Below are 26,266 nucleotides of genomic sequence, written 5' to 3'. Positions count from 1 at the left end.
GTTGCATATCATTGGCTGTTTTTTCCCACTCATGTTGACTACTGTTATATTTGATGCGACCCATAAGAACATTTAAACCTAAACACAAATGATAATATTGCATTAAAATGGAAAAAAAACTTGGAAATAATCAGCAGCATCTGTGGAGGGAGAAATAGGGTTAACATTTCAGGTCAATGACCTTTTATCAGAACTGGGAAAGGTTAGAGATGTAACAGGTTTTAATCAAGTGAAAGAGGGTCTGGTGGTAGAAAGAACAAAAGGGAAGGTTTGTGATAGAGTGGAAGGCAGGAAAGATTAAATGGCAAAAGGCTTGATGGGGCAAGGCCAAAGCCAAATGGTAGTGGAACAAGGAAAGAAAGAAAGATGCATCTAGAGGAGGTGTCAATGGCAGAATCCCAAACAAGGGAGAAAAACCAAAATCAACAAAAGAAATGAAACAAAATAGGGACAGAGCTTATGATCTAGATTTGTTGAACTCAAGGCAAAAGCAAAATAGTACAGATACTGAAAATTGGAAATAAAAACAGAAAATGCTTGGAATACTCTGTCCACTTTAGGTAGTATCTATGGAGAGAGAATCAGGGTTAACATTTCAGGTCAATGACCTTTTATCAGAACTGAGGAAAGGTGGAATTGTAATAATTCTGAGCAGGTGGAAAGGAGGGAGGGGGAAGGAGAATGAAAGGGAATGTCTGCAATAGAGAGGTGGTAAGGGGACTTTAAATGACAAGAGGTACCTTTGAACAGAGGCTCATGCAACCCTCAAACACCACCACCCTCCTCTGCCTGGATGAATTTGATCTCCCATTGAACAACCTCTCCCTCAAATGCACTTACTTCCTCCAAATAAAAGGTGTTTCTTTGGGTACCCACATGGGTACATTCTCTACCATGGGTCCCAGCTGTTCTGCCTTTTTGTGGCAACATTCCTTGCTCCAACAGAAGGCGCTGGTGAGAAGTGACTGAAGCATTCTGGGAGAAGTCACCGCAGCCACAGCGACTCAGGAGGGAATTGAGGAGAATGACTCTTGCACTCAACAGGAGTAAGAGCATCCAACAGAGGGCACTGGTAAGAAGTGACTGAAGCACGCTGGGAGAAGTCAGCACAGCCACTGCAACTCAGGAAGGAATTGAGGAGGACCCACTGTCAAAGAACAGAAGAGTCCCAAACATTACATTGCTGTAGTGTTTCCATCCCTCCCCCAGCCTCAAACCTAAAAAAAGAGAGAGGAAGAGGCAGTGCCTTCAGGGGTGCACCAGACCTGCGAGGGACACTCTTCTGAAAGTGGATTTTAAAGAAAAAGCAGCTGATTGGTAAGTAAATCCTGGGAGCAGACTCAGAGGGAGGAGCACCAGAGCGGTGAGTATAAATCTAGCTTACCTCAGGGATTTGCGGCCTTATCTCCAGGGAGCAGACTCGGAGGGAGGAGCACGGGAGCAATGAGTATAAATCTAGCTTACCTTGGGGATTCACAGCCTTATCGCCAGGGGGCAGACTCGGAGGGAGGAACACCGGAGCGGTGACCTCGGGGCACAGAGTAACTGAAGCCAAAACTGAAAATGTGACATCACAGGAAAGCTGTGACCTGATTGGTTGGTAGGAAATCTGCACCAAATTTGAAAAGAGAACACTGCAAAACTAATTAATAAGTTAATTATCTACGTCAATATTTCTGGGCAGGTGATGTGCTGTAGCTGTATGATATGGGAGCTGGCAGATCCCATTGCGAGCTGCAGTGACCACATCTGCAGCAAGTGTTGGTTGCTGGAGGAACTCCGGCTCAGAATTGATGAGCTAGAGTCTGAGCTTCAGATGCTGGGGCACATCCGGGAGGGGGAGAGTTACCTGGACACTTTGTTTCAAGAGGCGGTCACACCCAGTAGATTAAGTACCTCAAGTTTGGTCAGTGGTCAGGGTCAGCAGGGTGTGACTGCAAGTGAGGCAGGAAGAGGGATCCTGTGTTCAGGAACAGAGGAGCCTCAGCTCTTGACCTTGTCCAAAAGGTACGAACTACTTGCTCCCTATGAGGATGAGGAAGAGCCAACTGACCACGGCACCATGGCACAGGACGCCAGAAAAGAGAGGGGAGCAAAAAGACTAGTGGTAGTTGTAGGGGATTCTATAATTAGGGGAATTGATAGCATCCTTTGTAAGCAGGATCGAGAGTCCCACATAGTATGTTCCCTGCCCGGTGCCAGGGTGAGGGACCTCTCTGACCGGCTTGAAAGGATATTGGAGAGGGAGGGGGAGGATCCAGTTGTTGTGGTCCACGTCGAGACAAATAACATAGGTAAGACTAGGAAAGAGGACCTGTTTGGGGATTATCAGGAACTAGGAACTAAATTAAACAACAGGTCCTCAAGGGTTATAATCTCCGGATTACTACCCGAGCCACGTGCAAATTGCCGTAGGGACGCGAGAATAAGGGAAGTAAACACGTGGCTAAAGGAATGGTGCATGAAAGAGGGGTTCCATTTCATGGGGCACTGGCATCAGTATTGGAGCAGGAGGGATCTGTACCGTTGGGACGGTCTCCACCTGAACCGATCTGGGACCAATGTTCTAGCGAAAAAGGTAAATAGGGTGGTTAACAGGACTTTAAACTAGAAGGTGGGGGGAGGGAAGGGTAAAACTCAAAGAAATATGACAAATGGGAAACAAAGCAGCGTGTTAGTGTGTGGGGGTGTGGATTCAACTTCATGGAAAATTATGAAAAAAATGAAAAGGAAAGCCCAGGAGAGGCTATTAAAGTCCCCAGAGCACAAAATAGGACAGAGTGTTTGGAAAGAGCTAGGAATCTAACTTCAAGCACATCAGATAAAGGGACGACAATGAGAAAGGGGACAGGCAATACAGGACTGAAGTTGTTGTATCTGAATGCACGCAGTATATGAAATAAGGTAAATGAGCTTGTGGTGCAGATTGAAATTGGCAGGTATGAAGTGGTGGGCATTATGGAGATATGGCTGCAAGGGGATCAGGACTGGGAGCTAAATATCCACGGATATACATCCTATCAAAAAGATAGGCAGGTTGGCAGAGGGGTGGGGTTGCTTTGTTAGTAAGAAATGAAATAGGGTAAGATGATGTAGAATCTATGTGGGTAGATTTGAGGAACCGCAAAGGTAAAAAAAACCATAATGGGAGTTACGTACAGGCCTCCGAACAATAATCAGGATGTGGGGCACAAGATACACCAGGAGATAGAAAAGACATGTAAGATAAGCAAGGTTACAGTGATCAGGGGGGATTTCAATATGCAGGTAGACTGGGAAAATCAGGTTGATAGTGGATCCCAAGAAAAGGAATTTGTGGAATGTCTACGAGATGGCTTTTTGGAGCAGCTTGTGGTGGAGCCCACTAGGGTACAGGCAATTCTAGACTTAGTGATGTGTAATGAGGCAGATTTGATAAGGGAGCTTAAGGTGAAGGAACCCTTAGGAGGAAGTGACCATAATATGATAGAATTTACCCTGCAATTTGAGAGGAAAAAGCTGGAATCAGATGTAATGATATTACAGTTGAATAAAGGCAACTACAGAGGCATGAGGGAGGAGCTGGCCAGAATTGACTGGGAGATGAGCCTAGCAGGAAAGACAGTGGAACAGCAATGGCAGGACTTTCTGGGAGTAATTTGGGAGAGACAGCAAAAATTCATCCCTAGGAAGGAGAAGCATACTAAAGGGAGGACGAGGCAACCATGGCTGACAAGGGAAGTCAGAAACAGTATAAAAGCTAAAGAGAAAGCATACAATGCAGCGAAGAGCAGTGGGAAGCCAGAGGATTGGGAAGCCTACAAAGACCAACAGAGGGCAACTAAAAAAAGAAATAAGGAGGGAGAAGATTAAATATGAGGGTAAACTAGCCAGTAATATAAAGGAAGATTGCAAGAGTTTTTTCGATATATAAAGGGTAAGAGAGAGGCAAAAGTGGACATTGGGCCGCTGGAAAATGACGCTGGAGAAGTAGTAGTGTGGAACAAAGAAATAGCAGAGGAACTAAATAGGTACTTTGCGTCAGTCTTAACGGTGGAAGACACGAGTAACATGGCCAAAGTTCAAGAGGGTCGGGGGGGCAGAGGTGAGAATGGTGGCCATTACTAAGGAGATGGTGCTAGGAAAACTGAAAGGTCTGAAGGTGGTTAAATCACCTGGACCACATAGATTACACCCCAGAGTTCTGAAGGAGATAGCTGAAGAGATCGTGGAGGCGTTAGTGCTGATCTTTCAGGAATCACTGGAGTCAGGGAGGGTCCCAGAGGACTGGAAAATCGCTAATGTAACTGCCCTGTTTAAGAAGGGAGTGAGGCAAAAGACGGGAAATTACAGGCCGGTTAGCCTGACCTCGGTTGTGGGTAAGATCTTAGAGTCCATTATTAAGGATGAGATTTCAGAATACTTGGAAGTGCACAGTAAAATAGGGCAAAGTCATCATGGTTTCATCAGGGGAAGGTCATGCCTGACAAATCTGTTAGAATTCTTTGAGGAAGTAATGAGTAGGTTAGACAAAGGAGAGCCAATGGATGTTATCTAATTTTGGGCCCCGTATCTCAGGAAGGATGTTCTGGCCCTGGAGAGGGTCCAGAGGAGGTTCACGAGAATGATCCCAGGAATGAAAGGCTTAACATATGAGGAACGTTCGAGGAATCTGGGTCTATACTTGATGGAGTTTAGAAGGATGAGGGGGGATCTGATTGGAACTTACAGAATACTGAAAGGCCTGGATACAGTGGATGTGGGGATGTTTCCATTAGTAGGAGAGACTAGAACCCGAGGGCACAGCCTCTGAGTAAAGGGAAGACCTTTTAGAACAGAGATGAGGAGAAACTTCTTTAGCCAGAGAGTGGTGAATCTATGGAATTCATTGCCACAGAAGGCTGTGGAGGCCAGGTCATTGAGTGTATTTAAGACCGAGATAGATAGGTTCTTGACTGCTAAGGGCATCAAAGGTTATGGGGAGAAGGCGGGAGAATGAGGTTGAGAAACTTATCAGCCATAATTGAATGGTGGAGCAGACTCGATGGGCCGATTGACCTAATTTCTGCTCCAATGTCTTATGGTCTTATCATCCAATCCTATTCAGGCACCCTCTCACCTCTTTTATCAGTACACTGATGACTGTATGAGCGCTGTTTTCTGCTCTTGCCTGGAACTGGGAAATTTCATTGACTTTGTTTCCAATTTCCCCACTTCGCTCACCTTCATCTGGTCCATCTCTGACTCTTCCCTCCTCTTCTTCGACTTCTCTGTCACTATTTCTGAGGACATGTTATTAACTAAGCCCACAACTCCATAAACTCCCATGACTATCTTACATTTCCTGACACACTGCTTCCTGTATGGACTCTATTCCATTTCCCAGTTCCTTCTGATAATGCTACCTTACTAGTGTGTGTGGTATGTCTTCCATTTTTCTCCAGTGAGGACTCTCATGGTTCACAGGGCCCTCTATTTCACCACTCTCACCACTCTCCTTCCATCCTAGAGCCATGACAGTGTTCCCTTATCTCTTTAAATAAAACTTAACAGTTAATATGCACAAACAATATCTCAAAGGGAAAAACTACTTTTTATCCATATTTTGTACAACGCATTATATTCCATGTCACCTCTCTTCTAGAAGCCCCAACAATTTCTTGGCACAAACACTTATTTTTGTGAAACAATCATAATTGATGACTTGCATCAACCCATTTTATCTTGGAGGTTACTTTTCTCTCCAACGTTTGTTTCAATCCAGCAAACTCAATCCAAGATCTTTCTTCAGTAACACTTTTTGTCGAGTACATTACAACACAAAGAATGATTATCCATGTAACATTCAATGGCCAAAAAATTATCTTCAATATGCCCCTTGAATAAAGTTTCTCCTAAAATATTTGACAAATACAAAAACCCATATGCACTGCTTCCAGAAGGTCAGTGTTTCTGCAGCTAAATTACTTTTAACAACCCTTTTTATTTTGTTTGCTTTCCAGACTAAAAGAAATTTCCTATTTTCAGCCATCAAAAATATTATGAAATTAGCTGCATTTGAAAATGCATCAGGAAGATTAACATGTGAAGCATCACTAAAAATGACTAATTTGGTGTTCTTTGAGTAACCCAAGGATAAAAGCTTAAGATAAAAGCAAAACACTGTGGATGCTGGAAATCTGAAATAAAAACAGAAAATGCTGGACAAACTCAGCAGGTCTGGCAGCATCTGTGGAGAAACAGAGTTGATGTTTCGAGTCCATATGATGGTCCACATCATGGAAACTTAAGAAAGTATTTCACCATTTTTTAATGCTTTGTCCTTAAAACATCCTTGCCTTTAGGATATTTAATTCCAATACTTAAAAACTAGTATTCAATTTTGTCTGAGTGCATTACCAATCAAGCTCTACAACTAATTTGTCTCTTCTTTAGATGTAACATTAATTTTCTGTGATGATTTAGCACGTTAACCGCGATGGGAAAAACGCTCTCTAAATAGGATTGCTGATTTAAAGTTATTCTAGATCCATTCTGCTTAATATCTAAACCAATAGATTTTAAATCCCAAAAGCCTGACTTCCAATCTGAAATTTCCCTGTAATCCTATTTATAATACATTTCTCAAATTGTGCCATTCCATCCCAAAAAAAATCAACATGTATCATGAAGATACTTGAAAGTTTCCCTTTATGACACCAATAAAACATTGCAAGATCAGCTTTTAGCTGAACACAGCCTATTTCCAGCAAAACAGTTCTTACCAATAAAACCACACATCAAAACATTATTCAGGCCATAGATGAATTTGTTTAGTTTCCATAATTTCCCTTCTGCATCGTGCCTCTTTAGGTGGTTTCAGAAACCTTCACTCTGAAAGGTATCACCCTATAAAAACATGGCTTTCATGTCAATTGATCTACACTCCATGATTATGTGGCCAAAGGAGTGAAAAAAGGTTCTCAGGATTACTTTTTCTGATGTAGATTAGTCCACTCCACAATCTCTCTTCAAAACCCCAAGCAACTAGCTTCACTTTAGCCTCTTAAATCCTATCTGCAAGAAGTATTTCAGTACAAATCCATTTATAACAAGGCTGGCTATCCCCTATCTGACACAGAACAAACTCCAAGTTCTTTCCAATTATCTAATTCTTTTTGTTTTGCCTCTCTTATTAGTTCACCCTCTAGCTTATTGGCAGTCACCAAAATTTCATAGTCATAGGACTTCTGTTTCTAGTCTGGAGTAATTATGTTTTTTTTAATGTACAATATTATGAATATTAAGAATAATGCTCGTTAAGGAAGATCACATGATCTGTAGTAACCAATAGGAGACTAGCACGGGCTGCCTCAGTAGTTAGTGCAGAGATAAAGTCTGAGTTGAAAGCACACGTGTAGTTGCTGCTGAGTACTTTGAAAATAAACTTAGGTCTGAATTTTCTGTTTTGCTGGGGGAGTGGAGCAGGATTGAGCGCAGGCGGGTGCAGACCAGATTGCTGCCCTTGATTGGGTCCGCGCTGCCATTTTACGCGGGCGGGCCAATTAAGGCCTGCCCAGCGTAATGCCTGACTCCCAAGGATAGCAGGAGTGGGCGGGAGGTGGCAGGAGGGCATTGTCCACCGGGTCCAATGGTGACCTGGTGGCCTGCTTATCAGAAGCGCTGGCAGCCTTTGCAAGGCTGCTCACAATGGCAAGTGGAAGGGCTCACCAGAGGGCTTCTGGTGAGCAGGCCAGGCTGGAGGGTAGGGCAGTGGGACAGGCCAGGCCAGAGGGTAGAGCGGGGGGGGCCAGTGTGCCCCTCATTTTTCAAATAACTGCCTTGCTGCCCTCCTTGAGGAGGTGGCAGCATGGCGGGAGGCACTGGTTCCCCAGGACTGGAGAAGAAGGCTCCCCCACATGACTAAATGTGCCTGGGAGGAGGTGGCAGAGGTGGTGAGCTCCCGCGTCGTGGTGCGGCGCACCTGGATCCAGTGTCGCAAGCGCTTCAACGACTTGTTGCGCTTTGGCAGAGTGAGTACCATGTTGGCATTGGTCATGTAACCCGTCAGCTCGGCTTACCCCCCTGCTGCCTGCCCCCCAACACACACCCCAAGTCTGAGTGTAGGGACTGCATTGAATCATTGACGGCATTTGCCCTTTGTTGGGTGGGCCAGCAGATATTGCCCATGCTGAGGTCAGCCTGGGAGGGTGATGAGAAGATGTGTATTTCCCCCGCAGCATGTGTTACACTGCGTCCCACATGACTAGTTTGGGGGCAACTTGGAAGAGCTGCACCTAGGCACTGTGTTTGAACTCTAGGACATGTCCAAGTCAGGGTGATGACACGCTGAGAGGGGGGCTACAAGGTGGTGTGGCAACAAACCATCTGCTGCGCTCTCCGCTGCACCTGCTTGTGCCTCCTCGCTATGGAAGGATACACTGTGTGGTGCCTAATGTGATGTAGGCAGCATGTGTCCAAAGGGGGCTGGGGGTTGTGGAGCAGGTCAAGCATCTTTATGTTAGTGTTCAGCAGCAGTGGGGTGAGGAGGCACTGGAGCCCTGATATGTCCCACTCTGGTTGGGGTGGGCTGTACACGAACAGAGTCCATGTGTAATTTGCACTAATCAATGCTCATCTCTCATTTTCAGGAGAAGAATACTCACAATGCAGCAGAGTGTGCGAGGACTGGAGGCGGCCAGGCGCAGATCGCCATTCTTAGCTGCTTCGAGCAGGAGGCCCTGGATCGGCAGAGGCACCGTGCGCCCAGGTCCACTGGTGTCGGTGAGGCTGGGGTGCCACAGCCAGGTATTTATGTCCAACAGTGAGGTCAGCAGTGTTCTCCCAATATCCATAGCACTGCTGAATGTTAATTGATTTAATTCTGCAACATGGCTTGACCATTGGTTATGGAAGGATGAGCGCATAATGATCCGGGAGACAGGATACATTTTGACATTGTCTCCACATTAACTAATCCATTGTCCTTGTTCTTCCTTTTAGCATTAGTGGAGCAGAGCCGGGAGGAGGAGCAGCAGAGGCCCCCCCTCACACCTGAGGGGCCTGAAGTCTCACCAACGTCACATCAGCTCTGCCAGGTAGGCACCAGCGCAGATACTAGCATCTTGGTGGGAGTTAGACATCAACTAGTGTCCCGGGGCACAGTGGTGAGGGCACTTCACAGTCGCTGGAGGAGCTGGCAGGGACAGAGAGTGCCCATGGCGCCAGCAGTCGAAGAACTGCACGGGACCAGGCACTTGTTCAGTCGGTGCCTGATGATGTGCCTCTGGAGTCATCCGCAATGCAGCAGGTGCAGGAAATGCGGCTGGGTATGGGGGCAAATCCGGGGAAGATACACGAGGCTATGCTTGGCTTGGTCTCCGTGGTGGAGGAATCTATGCGGACCCTTGCCGAAGCAATGAGTCACATATCTGAGCGCCATGTGTCCTCCATGGAGAGAGTGGCGACTCTCGTGGAGAGCTTCCTCCAGAAGACCTGTCGGGACTTCCTGGGGATGCGCTCTGACCAGCAACCCCTCACATTGGCATTGACCCTCAGCTGTGTGGGAGGTGGCCTGGGTATCAACATTCCCAGCTCGGTGCCCATCCATCCACGGTGAACAGAGAGGTCTGAAGCGACCTCACATTGGCGCAACAGCTGCCTGGTGTCTCTGCGGGCACCTCTCAGGGGTCTCTGGATGAGGGCGCCATCTCCTCCACCCCTCTCCCCGTAGCATCCGGTGAGGCTGCAACGACTGGGGAGATACCAGCTGTGGAACTGGCAGCTCCCTCCCAGACAGGCTCCATGGGCCAGAGGACGACCGCCAAGGTCATCGAGGCCAATAGGACAGCAGAGTCAGCAGGCTGTCTCAGATGCCACTCCAAGCGATGGGGCAGCACCAAGATGTAGCACCCGGGAACGAAAACATAAAACACATTAGGCACACCACGGGATTTTCACTGGTGCTTTTGTGTTGGCCTGAGATGAGGTCCTTATGATTTGTTTTGTTTGGTAACACTATTCTCTTTTTTTTTGAATAAGTTGGTTTGCTTGACAGAATAAATTCAGAAATGTCACCATGGCTAAGGATGCCTCTTTTCTTCTGCATATGTATGGTTTCCAAAACTGTAATGAGTGCTTGGCTGGATGTTCAGCTTTATTAACAAGGTCCTTAGTGACTGTCCCTAACCTGGCAGATTTTGCACTTAGGTGTTGAGTATCGAGTGTACAGCCCAGGCTTGTCCTGGTGGTCCATCTGTGGTGTGCTAGCTGAAGGTTTGTTGGATTAAAGCCTCCCGGGTGTCCCTGCCTCCCTGGAGTATGCCCAGGTCAGCAGCTACCCCCTCAGCATTTCCTTGTGTGTACTCATCCTCAGACTCACTGCTGGACTTACCGTGTTGCAGCTATTGTGTCGACATCTTCACCGTCCACTACATCCCCTCTTCCCAGCGCAAGATTGTGCAGAGCGCAGCATGCAACCACTATCACCGACACACGTTCTGGGGGGTACTGGAGTGCACCCCGAGTGGTCCAGTCATCGGAAGCGCATCTTGAGAAGACCGATGGTTCTCTCCACCACAGCCCTTGTGCAGGCATGGCTCCTATTGTACCGCTGCTCAGCTTCTGTTCTTGGATGGCAGAGAAACATCATGATCCACCTTCTGAGGGGATAGCCCTTATCACCTAAAAGCCAGCCATCAAGCCAGGCTGGAGCACTAAAGAGCTCCGTCACCTGGGAGTGTCTGAGGATGTAGGCAGTGTGGGAGTTGTCTGGGTACCTTGCACAGACTTGTAGAATCAGCATCCTGTTCATGGAGTGGAAGCCCTTCCTGTTGACGAAGGCACCAGGCTCACCTGCTGGTGCCTCGATGGCTACATGTGTACAGTCTATTGCACCCTGGATGCGGGGGAAGCCAGCAATCGCTGTGAAGCCTCTGGCTCCCTGTGTCTGGTCCCAACAGTAGTGGATGAAGGTCAATGCACACCTGAACAGAGTGTCTGTAACCTGCTTGACACATGTGTGGACAGCAGATTGGGAGACACTGCAAAGATCACACACCAACCTCTGGAAGGAGCCAGAGGCATAGAAGCTGAGGGCAGCTGTGACGTTCAGAGCCATTGTCATGGGGTGTCCACCCACACAGTTAGCGGAGATCTCAGGCCCTCTCATCTGACAGATATAGTTGACTGTCTCCCTTGAGAGACGGAGCCTCCTTCGGCACTGCACCTCAGACATATTGAGGCAGCTGCTTCGTCACCTGTATACCCTGGCAGCAGGAAATTGGTGTCTTCTGCTGCCCCTTCCACCTTGGACTACCTCTTGGCCCTGTGCCCCTTGTGCCTGTGCCTGTACTCCCAAAGGTGGCTCCCCGGAGGCTGAATATGCACTGGCCCCCTCCCCTTTCTAGCCCTCCCTTTCACCTCAGAGGAGTTGCCTCCAATGGACAGTTCAACTCCCATTCCCAGGCTAAGGGAAGGCTTCCTGAAACCTGCAGGCCCAGAAAAGATTACTCACTGCTAAACTGCAGAGTGTTGAACTGAAGTTTAAGAGTCCAGAAAAGGCAGCTGGTGTGCATTTTGAAGTACTGCAGATCACATAGGCAAGTTTGAAAAGCTTTCAGAAATAAATACTTGACCGTGTGCACTCATGACCCCAGTGAGCCCTCTTATCCCACCGTGGATGAGGTTAATACAGAAGTCTTCGATCTGCCTGCCCGCTGTGCTGAAGATCGCATGGGTGCCAAAAAATCGGCGTCAATTGAAGACTAAAGGGCCTGAACTGGCCCATTAATTAATAGCAGGCGTGCATCGGGCTTCATCACGTACCCGCCCGGCGAAATATCGCGATGGTGCGCGGTGACATCGGGACGCTCGCCCGACATCACCATGCGTCATTTTACGCATGGACGTGTGGGGTCCACCCCCGCAAGCTAAAGGGAAAATTCAGCCCTGAATGTTTCCACCCAACAAGTGTCTGGGGATCAACTCTATTGATAGTACCAACTCGGCCACCACTCACAACATAGTCCTATCTTGAGATTGTTCCGTAGCCCTAATTTCTATTCAGCTTGCAGTCTTTATTAGTGCTTCAATGCTTTACGGGCCTAATACTTTAAGAGCTCTCACTTGCACAATTGGAGATTTTTTTCTAACACAGAGTCACCCTCAGACCCACTATTAGAATTCACATTGTACTTTCTCACTTTCCACTCTTTTACCCCATTCTATCAGCCCATGGGCCTCACTTATTGGCCATCATTCTGAATATTCAACTAATGTTTACATTTGCCAGTAGCTTTTACCACACGTCCTACAATTGTTGAATCCCTCCATTCACTAGAACCCTCTGGAATGTATGTCACCCAAGATCCTACTGTAGACAGTTGGCCTTTGGACATGATCACTCTCCTTACCACCATCCAGCCTTTGAGCTATCTTATTCTTTTCCATAACACTGTGATGACAAAACACCTGAGTATGTGAAGGGTGCCTCATCACCTTCTATCATTTGTTTAGATTCTTTGATTTTATAATCAATCCCAATTAAAAGTGAGAAATTAACCTTAACAGCTTAATTGCGATGTTGGATTACCCCAGTCTTATCGTCACCGGGGCCTTTCCATTCCTTATGGCTCTCTCCTTTGTAATACACCAAATCTCATGAGTTGAAGTCTACCTAGGATGATCTTATACGATGCCTTAGATTTCTCTGAATATTTTCTGAGACCTCAGCCTTGATGAAAGCCCTTCTCACTGCATGTAAAGCATTCAAATGTGCAGAAAAAGTGAAACAAATTGTAGTACATTATAGAGTTGGAGGACTGCTGCACAGCATAGAAGGCAATTTGGGATTTCTCCCATAGACCAATGGATAAGGATTATACCCTCCAATCATCTGAAGCGAATTCCTTGCATGAACCACCCACACCAGTGCAGTTGTCACCTTGCAGTTTGACTGATCGGCTAAGATTTTATGCAGCATTCAATTGATTACACATGATTCCTTTCACAGAGTCCATTGCTGAATCGATGTTCCGTGGCATTATTCATGACCATAATGTTCATGTTTTTGCACATGTCCCTAAACTCGTCCTTAGACAATTCCCCTCCATTATCAGTCAAGAGATTAGTTGGTGCCTCAAGTCTGGTCACTACCCATTTCTGCATGACTTTGTCTCTAATCACCCTTTGGTCCTTGCTATTTATAATAGTAGAAAGACTAAATCTGGTTGTCATGTCAATAAAGCGAAGAATGAAAATATTTCTGTCTCTGTCCCTACCGTTAGATCCATGGCAACTACCTCGTTAAAGTCACAGGCCAATGGAAGGTTTACAATAGGACATGGTGGAATCTTCTTATACTTTTTACAAATTTCACACTTTGCACTAATCTCTTCCATGAGACACATGGACTCTTTATCAATCACGCATGCCTCTTTTAGCAGGATTTTTAATCTTTGTCAAGAAGGGTGAATAAATTGTTGGTGCATCTTTATGACAATTTGCTTTTTTTCTCTCCGATTCTTATCACTTGATGTCACTAATGCTTCTCGAATGCTCTGATTAGAAACATCATGTGCTGTTAGGGGAATGCGATAATGTCCTAATTGATTAAACTGCAGATCTACTTACTTTCCAAAATCAATTGCCTTATCATGTTCCATGTCCAGTTTCATTTGTGCCTTTTTCATGCAAGACTTAAAATAACAAGGGTATCTCACTAGGGACTACATCAGTACTGATAAACTGGTTTACGCCAAATATTTTGTAAGGAATCACCACTCTTTTTAGTGACTTCAATGTGTTGCCATCATCACACTTAAAACAAGTAGAATTTTCATACTCCTCAACCTTGCAATGATCCTCTCTACTAAAGTGAATCTAAGTAATATTTTAACCAATCTATTCCACATATTGTTGAGGTGCCACCACTATCTAACACAGTACAGTTGAATGAGTCTGCAACTGACACACTCATCACTGGACTAAAGCTTCTTGTGACGAGTACAATTCCTTCTAATTGATCATTATCACATTCTTCAGCCTCAGGATTCACTGTGTCATGTGTCACTTTGAAGATCCTGCTTTTCTGCTTTGGGCAGTTTAAGGCATAATGATATTTTGAGTTATACCTGAAAGACCTGATAAGTATTCTGCAGGCATTCCTGGGATTCATTAACTTTTTATTGCTGTTCCAACCCTGTCTTCTACTGTGATATACAAATGTACTAAAGATGCTTTTATCTTCATTCTTATTGTCTGTAACTCATCCGTTACACTGATGCCAGTATCCAGTATCTAGGTGATCTCAAAATCATTGCATCTTCAATTCTTAGTGACACTGCAAAATGTACCATTTGTTCCACCAAGGCTGCCGGAAACAACTGCTTCCCCAGAAATTTTTTTAAGGCACCACACGTCTGATCGAATCTCTCTTTCTCTCTCTGAGAATCGAACCCCAGTTAACCAGGACCCTGTCCATATATGACACTCCAGCAAAATCTAGCAATTTAAATGCTAAGACTGATCCAGGGATCCCTAATTAAATGTCTGCAATCTTTTATACAGTATATTAATGTACATGATATTTTGCTGAAGAAAGAGACATGCTGCCTAAGCTTTTCAACTTGCACTCATCAGGACAGATGCAAGAATGCCAAATTTCAAAGGGAAAGGAGTGCTGATTGGTTGGAAGGTCAGCTCAGATTGGTCGAGACTTTGCAATGGAAAATGCACCAGGGAACTACTGATCTCATACTTTTATTTATTCAATAAAGGTGCAATATCTGGACATATTCCCTTTGTCTGCAGAGGACAGGTCCTTGCATATGAATATATCTAGCTTCTAGCAAGTGTAAGTGAGCTACATTATAAGCCCGATTGATAATTTTAAATTGGCTGTTAGTGCAATCCTTAGCATACTTAGGATTGTTCAGGGAATGCTGCCTAATTGCAGTATCTTATCTAACACTGTACATTATGTTCTGAGTTTTGCAAACACTTGCTGGTTGATTACGGTCCAGTACCCTGCCTATTGTGAATAACAAAAGGGACATGCTATTTGATATGATCAATCAGGCATTGGGAAGTACGGCCTACATACCTGACATTGCACCAGCACTGAAATTCAAACACCACATTACTCATTTGTGTGGTAGGCAGAACGTCTTTTTGGTCTGACTGCAGCATCCTGTTGGTGGAAAATACCATTCAGGTTTCTAGCAACAGTGTAAAATGTCTAGCCTCACCTTAAAGTTTTGAGATACTTACCCTTCCAGGGCAATTTGAGGTAGATTGGGCATTTTTCAGCTCTGAAAGTGGTGACCTAAGGCCCATTTGTGAGTATGCGAGATACACAGTGAGCAATGATGATCAGGGTAGCCATTATCTTGCAGGGTAGCTTTGATGCACCCTACTTTGAAATAGGGTGCTGCAGTCAGATCATGGCTTGCTGTGTATCATGCATGCTCATGAATGAGCCCAAGGCAGCCACTTTTGAACCTTAAAAACAACATTTGTAAGGAGGATTGAGTAGTTTAGTGAGACAATACACATACTTCTGGAAGCTTACTTCAGACCCTCAATCTCTAAAATGAGTTCTGATAATCCTGATTACTCAAAAGTCTGAAAAACCTGACCCAACAGCCAAAGCATACCTTAAAACCTAGCAGTTAGCACCATTTTAACAAACTAGCTGTAGGGTTCTGGAAAAAAGAAGTCAAATTAGTCTGTCAGGGAGAACGTTACTCTGTTTAGTGTTAAGATACATTGTTCAGATAATGCAGAGGGAGTGCTAGCCTCCAATTCATCCCCTAGAGAGACATAACTGACCTTGAAATTGCTGAATCCTGTCACTGACTACAAGATAAAAGATCACTCCAGTCCCCAGCCCTCATTGTTCACTTCCAGACGAAAAGCTTGCACTTTCCAAATAATACAAAAAAAATGTGGCTGCACTCATTAGTCTTTAGAATAACTTTTTTCCAAAACTGTCAGCCAGGCAGGGTGAGCTAAGATGGTAAGATTTTTCAAGATGAACAAACAACTGGTCAGTTCCACCTCTATCTCAACTCATCATGCTCTAGCTCGCCTGAGTTCACTGCCCTCTTATCTTCCCTAAACTTCTCCCTTCACATAAGCTCCCAATGCCTATTCATGGCCACCCCCTTGATCTTACTATCTCAATGTGGTCCTGCTGTTCGCATTGTATCAATCACGGATAACGCATCTTTGATCACTTCCTTATACTGCTCTCCACCCACATCTCCTTTCCACACTCCAATCTGACCTCCTTCTGATTCTGCCCAGGACAAAAATCACAACTACACTTTCAAAATCCCAACTTTGGCCTTCCATTCACCACAATATTTCTGCAGCTAATGATTTGTTCAGCCATACTCTCACTTTCACCCTTGATGTTCTAGACCCTAAAGAACCATTACCTTCTCTCAACCTGGTTGTTCCCTGGTGCAGCCCTCATCTCCACCACCCTTAGGCTTAGCCATTCACTGCCAGATCTGTGTGGACCACATAAAGCATTAATTGGTCCTGTTCTTATCTGCTAAAACTGCTCAATATTCCGGGATCATCCAGGAATGCAAAGATAATCCCCGGCTTCTTTTCTCTACTGCACACTGTCTTCTTAACCCCTCCTCCTCTCTCTCCTCCACCCTTGCCTCCAGAAACAAGCATCAGGAAATGCTTTGCCACTAAGATTGAGACCATCTAATCAGTTACCTCAGCCGTTTCCCTCCCTTCCACTAGCCCACCAGGCCAAACCTCTTCTAAGGTAGCCCACTTCCCTAGTCCTGAGGTAATTTTTCTCCAGTTTCTCTCCTATCCATCCGCATACCCTCTCTGAGCTTATCTTGTAATGAAACCCACCTCCTGCTACCTTGACACTATTCTCACTAAATCATCCAAATTCTCTTTCTAGTCCCTGTATGAGCTGATACTGTTAATGGTTCCCTCTCTTCAACTGCTGTTACTCTCTATTTTAAATCTGCCATAATTACCCCTCTTCTCAAGACACTGACCATTGGCCCCACAGCTCTTACAAATGACCGTCCCACCTTCAACCTCCCTTTCCTCTCCAAAGTCCTTAAACGTATTGTTGTCTCCCAAATCCATGCCCATTTTTTCACCACAGTACTAAAATGGCTCTTATCAAAATGACAAATTACATGGTATCATGACAAAGATAAATTTTCCTTTCTCATGCCCCTCATCCTGTCTGCAGCCTTTAACATGGTTGACCACATCATCCTCCCAGAATACCTATCACTGTTGTCCAGCTGAGTGGGAATGCATTAGCCTGGTTCCATTCTTATCTATATAATCACAAACAATGGGTGCGATCATCCCAGATTTGCACTAAATGCAGTAGTGGGGGGGTAAAATGATGTTTTACTCACTGGCCACCATGACAGCTTTTCACATAGTATCGTCCCAAACCCACCACATTAATTATGCATTCCCAGGAAACACACCGTTTCCATGGTGGGCGGGCTCTCATTCATCCACCACGCCACCCGCAACGGTGACGTCTATGGACCCTGGGTCTAGCTAGGTGCCAACCAGTGACAGCTCACTGTGACCCCCTGCCAAATGCTTCTTGAAGTCCCAAAAGGTAAGTGCTCCACAACGTTACCGTGTACTCGCCTCCGAGTTCCCCTCAAAGTGCAGCCTGCTAAGTGCACTCATTTTATATGCCATTGTGAAACACGTCAGTGTGCAATCACACTGACTTGGGCGGGCAATCCAGCGATGGGAGGGGAACAATTTTTCGGCATCAAGTACTAAATGAGCAAAAATTTACTCCAATTAATTATTGGGAAGACCAAAGCCATTGTTTTTGGTCACCATTGCAAAATCTGTTCCCTAGCTACCAATTCCATTCCTTTCCTTGGCAACTGGCTGAGATTAAGCCAGTCTGTTCGCAGCCTTGGTGTCACATTTGATTCTGAGATGAGCTTCTGACCTCATATTTGTGCTGTCACTAAGCCCGCCTATTTCCACCTCTGTAACATCACACAGCTTTGTCTCTGTCTCCGCTCATCTGCTGCTGAAGCCCTCATTCATGCCTTTGTTACCATTAGACCCAACTAATTCTCGTAGTTGCTTTCCAATCACTTCATAGCCTCTCCCCTCCCTATCTGTGTAACGTTCACCAGCCCCACAATGCTCCAAGATATCTGTGCTCCTCTAATTCTGGCCTCTTGTGCAGACCCAATTATAACAATTCCATCATTGGTGGCCATGCCTTCTGCTGTCTATGCCCCAAACTCTGGAATTCCCTCCCTACACCTCTCCATTTCTCTATCTTGCTTTCTTCCTTGAAGAAGCTTCTTAAATCTACCTTTTTGACCAAGCCTTTGTTCACCTGAATTAATATCTCCTTATATTCTTACTAATATCTCCTGAGTTCTTCAGGGTGGTGTCCTGGGCCCAACCTTCTTCAGCTGCTTCATCAATGACCTTCCTTCCATCATAAGCTCAGAAGTGGGGATGTTTGCTGATGATTGCACAATATGTAGTAGCATTCATGACTCCTCATGAAGCAGTCCATATCCAAATGCAGCAAGACCTGAACAATATCCAGGCTTGGGCTGACAGGTGCCAAGTAACATTTGCACCACACAAGTGCCAGGCAATGACCACCTCCAACAAGAGAGAATCTAACCAACGCCCCTTGATGTTCAATGGCATTACCATCACTGAATCCGCCACTATCAACATCCTGGGGGTTATCATTGATCATAAACTGAACTGGACTAGCCATATAAATACTGTGGCTACAAGAGCATGTCAGAGGTTAGGAATCTTCACCTCCTGACTCCCCAAAGCCTGTTCACCATCTACAGGGCACAAGTCAGGAGTGTGATGATTGCTCCCCACTTGCCTGGATGAGTACAGCTCACACAACACTCAAGAAGCTTGACACCATCCAGGACAAAGCAGCCCGCTTGATTGGCACCCCTTCCACAAACGTTCACTCCCTCCATCACTGATGCACAGTAGCAGCAGTGTGTACCATCTACAAGATGCATTGCAGGAACTCACCAAGGCTCCTTAGGCGGCACCTTCCAAATCCACACCCACTGCCATCAAGAAGGACAGGGGCAGCAGTAGATAGGAACACCACCACCTGGAAGTTCCCCTCCAAGCCACTCACCATCCTGACTTGGAAATATATCGCCATTCCTTCACTGTCATTGGGTCAAAACCTTGGAACTCCCTTCCTAACAGCACTGTGGATGTACCTAAATCACATGGACTGCAGCGGTTCAAGAAGGCAGCTCAACACTGCCTTCTCAAGGGCAATTAGGGATGGGCAATAATTGCTGGCCTCAACAGCACATCCCATGAACAAATAAGAAAAACATGGATCAACGTCATACTTTGTTTTATAATGCTTCTGAGAAGCACCTTAGGATGTTTTACTATGTTCAAGGTGCTATATAAATATAAGTTGTTGTTAATTACACTGGGAAGAGCAGCTGACAGTGAAAATCGTGCATATCTGCAGTTGGTTTCATTTTATGAACTGTATCAACTGCAATCAGTAACTGATTATTTAATCACACCAGTTAAAGCCATTTCCCTTTGTCTGGGTAGTAAAGCAAATTAGAAGATATCCCTGAATTGTTGGTAGCCAGGCTGCAATGAAAGTCTCCTCTTTGCCAGCAGTTCTAGGTCAAATATATAACAATATCTTTGTCTGCTCTTCCTCTTCTAGATTCAAATGGAAATAGTGGGATTTAGGAATTCATTTAAAATGAAGGCTTAGCCATCTGTCTTTTATAACTTATAGCAACTGATTTTCTCATAAAAGAGGCACAGATTTGAAAACCACAGAGAAGTGTTCAGAGTTGAGAATCTGCAATTACATCTTAGCTGTTTAACAAGATCCCAATGGCTAATTATCAGGACCCGTTTTATCATTTGCCTAAGTCAATGGGCACTTCAGTGACTGGCACTTGTCGGATAAGGTGGAGAGCTGTAGAACACAAGGTACCAACAGCCAATGGATAAATGGGAGCAGTGATTTATCAAAATGAACATGCATAAAGCAGCATAACAACCCCCTGATTGTATTTTGTTTACTCAGCAGCAGTCAGTCTCGATAAGATTTCAGAATTAATATGCGGTTGGTAGTGTTGTTTTGCACACACGAGGGAAATGTGCCAGGATGTGTCCTATTTCAGTACTGCAACACCTCATTCTTCTGACCTAGATAAGCAGCTTATCCTAGGAATGAAAAGCCACAGCCAGTTTGACCTTGTTTATTTTTTTTACCAGAAAGCTTATTATTTTCAAATGAAAAAGCAACTATCCATTCAAAGACTGAACATTGTATTCTCTTGTAAGCTGGCAAAAATCACATCATTTCAGACTAACCATACTTTGTCCTATTATTTATCCTGTATTTCCTCATCACTGCAAACTCATAAAGGTTTTTACAAGCAAAAAATTGTGACAAAAACATTGAAATAAGAAATGGTACTAACATGGGTTAGGAAATATCTGTCCAACTCTGATAGGTGGGCTACAATGAATGTCTACTCGTTGTCAACAGTGCTAGGTCAAATTCAATAAGTGAGCTGAATGCAGTTCCTAAGGGGTGCACCAAATTACCCACCATTTGGTATTAAGCACTAGATTATCATTCTCACTCAAATAAAGCACTTGAGGTGAGGTGAGAGTGCCTGCCCTTGACATCAAGCCAGCATTTGACCGAGTGTGGCATCAAGGAGCCCTAGCAAAACTGGAGTCAATGGGAATCAGGGGGAAAACTCTCCATTGGTTGGAGTCATACCTAGCACAAAGGAAGATGGTTGTAGTTGTTGGATGTCAGTCGTCTCAGCTCCAGGACATCACTGCAGGAGCTCCTCAGGGTGGTGTCCTAGGCTCAACCATCTTCAGCTGCTTCATCTGACCTTCGTTCCATCATAAGGTCAGAAGAGGGGATGTTCACTGATGATTGCGCAATTTTCACCAACATTCACGACTCCTCAGATACTGAAGCAATCCAGGCCAAATGCAGCAAGACCTGGACAATAGCCAGGCTTGGGCTGACAAGTGGCAAGTAACATTTGCGCCACACAAGCGCCAGGCAATAACCATTTCCAACAAGAGAGAATCTAACCATCACTCCTTGACATTCAATGGCACTACCATCACTGAATCCTCCACTATCAACATCCTGGGGGTTACTACTGACCAGAAATTGAATTGGACTAGCCATATAAATATTGTGGTTACAAGAGCAGGCCAGAGGCTAGGAATCCTGTGATGAGTAACTCACCTCCTGACTTCCCAAAGCCTGTCCACCATCTACAAGGCACAAGTCTGGAGTGTGATGGAATACACCCCACTTGCCTGGATGAGAGCAGCTCCCTCAACACTCAAGAAGCTTGATACCATCCAGGACAAAGCAGCCCGCTTGAATGGCATCACATCCACAAATATTCACTCCCTCCACCACTGACACACAGTGGCAACAGTGTGTAACATCTACAAGATGCACTGCAGGAATTCACCAAGGTTCCTTAGAAAGCACCTTTCCAAACCATGCCCACCTAGGAGGACAAGGGCAGCAGATAGATGGGAGCACCATAACTTGGAAGTTCCCCTCCAAGTCACTCACCATCCTGACTTGGAAATATATTGCCATTCCTTCACTGTCGCTGGGTCAAAATCCTGGAACTCCCTTCCTAAGAGCACTATGGGTGTACCTACACCACATGGACTGCAGCGGTTCAAGAAGGCAGCTCACCACTGCCCTCTCAAGGGCAACTAGGGACGGGCAATAAATGCTGGCCCAGCCAACGAAGCCTACATCCCATGAAAGAATAAAACAAAACTTGGATGTGAGCTGTGAGAATGATCAGGCTTGGGCAGCAGGCAGTGTTTCCTGAGGTTGGAGTTTCTGCATGCTGTTGCTGTAGAGGTGAACGGGTTCTGTACAGAACCTAACTATGCTCCACCAAAGTTTCAATTTTAAAATACGCATCCTCATTCAAATCCACCCATGACTTCACCCCTCATCTCTGTAACTTGCTTCAACCCTAAAACCCTCTGAGAATTCACCATACCTCCAACTGTGTGAAACACTCACTTCTTTCACCCCACCAGTAGTGTTTTCAGTTGCCTAGGCCCTAAGTTCTGGAATTTCCTCCCAAAATCTCTTCAGCTGTCTTGCTACCTCTCTCTCTCGTTTAAGATGCTGCTTAAAGCCAACCTATTTGATCAAATGTTTGGCCATGTGTCCATTTCTCTTTGACTCTTTCTTTGGCTTGGTGCCAATTTCTGTCTGATTTTGCTCCTTTGAAGTGCCTTGAGATTTTTTATTATGCTAAAAGTCCAAGTTGTTCTTTGCACAGGATGGAATATGGCCCTTTTGCAAACAGTGGCATCTCTTATTCTGTTTAAAGAACAGAAATTGAAGGTGGTTCCATCTGATCTTCAACATGTGCCACAGTATTAGAGGGCAGGGCCAGAGAAGCTTTTACAGAAAATAAGAAGTCATTTTAAATTCAGTTCAGCCAATGTCTCCCAAAAGATGATTGAAAATATACATTTTTCTTAGAAGCTTTTATTATAGCAAATAGCCACTAGTAGCAGGCGTAGCATCTCCTCAAAGAAACCTGGTTTCAAGATAATTGATCTGCACGTAGACAATGAGGTTATGACACTGGCCTGGATTTTCATCCTTGAGTCGGGTCACAGAGTCAGGAGAATTCCCAGCTCCGTAAACCCACTTTGAACAATGGCTGCGTTGCAGGCTTCAGGGATGACGGGGGGTTGGGGTTAAGTGCTACCCAGCCTCGGAGATGACTTTTGAGGGTGAGCGGGAGTGGGGGGACAAGTGCTGCCTTGCTGTTGAGGTGACTGGTAGCCAGTTGCTGTGAAAGTGACTGCAGCACTCAATTGCTATGCCAGTGGCTTCATTAAGGGCTTCACAGGTGAACTCTGTGGGATCTCTCAAGCCTCCAGCCACAAGGGCATCCATGAGGTCAAGGATGCCATTTTCATGAGGGCGCACAACTTTGTGCAAATTGCCTAGGACCAGGACAGCCAGGATGCAAGAGCGATTGAATTTGCCCAGATCTTGGGTTTCCCACAGGTTCAGGCTACGATTGACTTTACTCAAGTCTCAAGTCTCCGTTGCATGGTGGACTACATCAGCCACAAGGGGTTCCACTTGCTGAATGTGCAGCTGGTATGTGACCACCAGAAAGACATCCTGCAGGTGTGCGCACAGTTTCTAGGGAGTGTGCATGAGACATACATCCTCAGTCGGTCACAGATGTCTGGAATCTTCCAGGGAGCACAGAGGCTGCAGAGATGTCTCCTTGGGGACAAAGGCTACCCACAGAGGACATGGCTGATGACATTTGTGTGGTGACCTCAGACTGCAGCAGAGCAACAGTATAATGAGGCTCATGCTGCAACTAGCAACTTGATGGAGCAGACCACCGGGATGCTGAAGATGAGGTTCCAGTGCCTGGACTGGTCTGGTGGAGCCCTGCAATACAGTCATGCATCGTCGTCGTCTGCTGCACCCTTTACAACCTGGCGCTGCAATGGGGAGAGGAGCTGGCTGAGGAGGAGATGGAGGAGCTGCACGTCTCCTCCAGTGAGGTGGTGACAGTGATGAGGGTGAGAAGGTCCTCGGAAGTGACGATGACAAAGACGAGGACCTCACACTAGCTCGGGAGGCCCTCATGGCTGCTAGATTTGTGGAGGATGATGACGACATGCAGTGAGGTGATCCTATAGGTTGTCAAATCGCATTTGTGAACGTTTAACTCCAGTCTGGCTTATGGCAGCGCAAATACCCTCTGTAATAATGCTCCTGTCATGGAGGTGCAGTGGAGGCCCTAATAGTCGCTCGATTGCAGGAGGATGATGACGACATGCAGCAAGGATACTCCATAGATCTTCACATAGCCTCTGAGAATGTCTAACTCCCGTCTGGCCAAGGGCAGCTCACTTGCGCTCTGTGATCAGGGTCATATCATAGAGCTGCAGCTATGAAACTTTAGAAGCATCTGATGCTTTGACCTGTGAAAGAGCACACATCACTCATGGCATGGTTGTCTAATGGATGTTGCACTGCTGGATCCTCATTTGGTAGAGCAGTGCCGACCTCACTGTCAGCACAGGACTGGTCCAGATCCTCACCGGTCAGCTGGATGGCTCTGTTTTCAAAGTCTGTGAGGACCTTGATTTCAGGCATTCTGCCACTGGTCCACAACCTCTCTCCCTTATTGTGTGCCAGCTTGTCCTGCATGGATAGAGGTGGAGAAAACATAAGCAAGACACCTACCAGGCCAGATGACAAATATGCCTGGCCTGTATGGGTGGTGAGTGGTTCCATGGACGGGATGAGGGCAATGACGGTGAGTGCAAGAGAGTGAATGGTGATGTCCCTTGAACTGGCAGTGAGTGATGGCCCTGTGGATGTGTGATGGGTTTGTGAGTGTGATGAGATGAGTGAATTAGCCTGGCGGAATGGAGGAGATCATTCATCCTCTTGTGGCACTGTGTGGCTGTCCTCTTCTGAGGGGTGTTGGCGCTGACCACCGCTGCCACCACCTCCGAAGCCGGATTAGTGCTGTCGCTGCTCATCCTGCGGCCAGACCTTGGGTAGAGGACATTCCAGCAAGCCTCCACGGCATCCAAAAGTTGCATGAGAGACACGTTGCTCAACCCTGGGGCTGCGGACTTCTTCAGTTAAAGGGCCATGTCTTCCATACAGTGGTGATGAGCTGGAAGCACTGAGATGTGTGCTTGCAGCTGGACTTTAAATATGGCGTGTGGCGTGATGCAGCAGTGAGGGGATGGCAGGTGGGTGAATGAGAGCCTGCCCACCATGGAAACGGCGTTTCCTGGCAGTGCACAAATAATGAGGCAGGTTTGGGACGATATGGCATGAAACCGATGGAACCTTGGAATGAGCTAGGCTTTAGTTGATCCATGCTGCTCTTATGTTCCTAATACACAATTGGAATTAATACGGTTGTCCACAGATAAATGCCAATCTGGTTGGTCAGATGAAAACTGTTCTGCCATTTTTCCAGTTTCAAATATATTAATTGTGAAGCATAGAAGTGATGATCTAATAAGAATACATTATTCTTTGTACTGAAAACTCCCATTTTTCCAGGTGAGTGAGCCCACAGACTCCTGTAGAAACATAACAATTGTATTTTGCCTTCAGCCATTTGTTTTCAACTGTTTGTTTTCCCCTTTTGAGCCTTCATGTATCAATGGTTTTCCCCGTCAATTGCAAGTGCAAGGATACCCGACTTTGTTCACTGATTAAGGTACAAACATTGATTCAAAATGCTCAAAAATGTTTAAAATTAGGAAGGAGTTTTGACAGAGTAAATCAAGAGAAACTGCATTCGCAGGAGGTTTGGTAACCAGAGAACACAGGTATAATATAATTGGCAAAAGAACCAGGGGGCAGATGACGTGTTGAAAACAAAATATACTGAAAGATCATCTCAACCTGATACATTGGCCTGGATTTTCACTGAGCTGGGTTGACTCGGGACCCCTTTAAACATAGTGAGAGGCTCCCGATTCCAGGATTCCTGACCCCATTTCTGGGCTGTACGGATATTTGAAGTGCCTTTAAAGGGTGCAGGCTTCTTCCTGTCAGAAGCCTGACCCAGCTGACTCCATTGTGAAGATAGGTATCTCATATTCCTCTGCAATTTCAGGTTCGCGTCAGGTTTTTAAAGAGTTGTGGTTCACGGCCCCTTAACGGCATCATGAACACCAGTGTGCATGAGAGGACATCTTAAAAGTTAAGTTCAAGAGGTTCCCCTCTGTACCCCCATCCATAGTCCCATGTCCCATTATGTCCCCATGCCAAGCTCTGGCACTTCCATGACCAATATCCCACTGTACACTTTCTAGAACCAATGAACAGTGTAAAGTGGAAAAAAGCAAAATACTGCGGAGGCTGGAAATCTAGAACAATAACAAAAATACCTGGAAACACTCAGCAGGTCTGACAGCATCTGTGGAGAGGAATACAGTTAATGTTTCGAGTCTGAATGACTCTTCATCAGAACTAAGGAAAAAATAGAAAAGAGGTGAAATATAAGCTGGTTTAAGGCGGGGTGGTGGGGTGGTGGGACAGGTAGAGCTGGATAGAGGGCGAGTCCTTTTGTCTATGACATCTTTTTGCAATCTCCACCTCTCACTGGCCCTCTATCCAGCTCTACATGTCCCGCCCCCCTTAAACATGTCTTCCTTCTTCCTTAACCAAGGTTTTCCACCCATGGTG

General features: G+C 45.6%; 1 protein-coding gene across 1 annotated transcript in view; it reads right to left on the bottom strand.

Moving 5' to 3' along the window:
* The window catches only part of LOC121287539 (solute carrier family 12 member 5-like), a 426,506-nt gene that overhangs the window by 161,267 nt on the left and 238,973 nt on the right, over positions 1 to 26,266 (bottom strand). The window lies entirely within an intron of this gene.

Source organism: Carcharodon carcharias, chromosome 14 (genome assembly GCF_017639515.1).
Source record: "Carcharodon carcharias isolate sCarCar2 chromosome 14, sCarCar2.pri, whole genome shotgun sequence".
Lineage (NCBI taxonomy): Eukaryota > Metazoa > Chordata > Chondrichthyes > Lamniformes > Lamnidae > Carcharodon > Carcharodon carcharias.
Note: the sequence above shows the minus strand (reverse complement) of the source record. Positions and strands in the feature narration are given on the sequence as shown.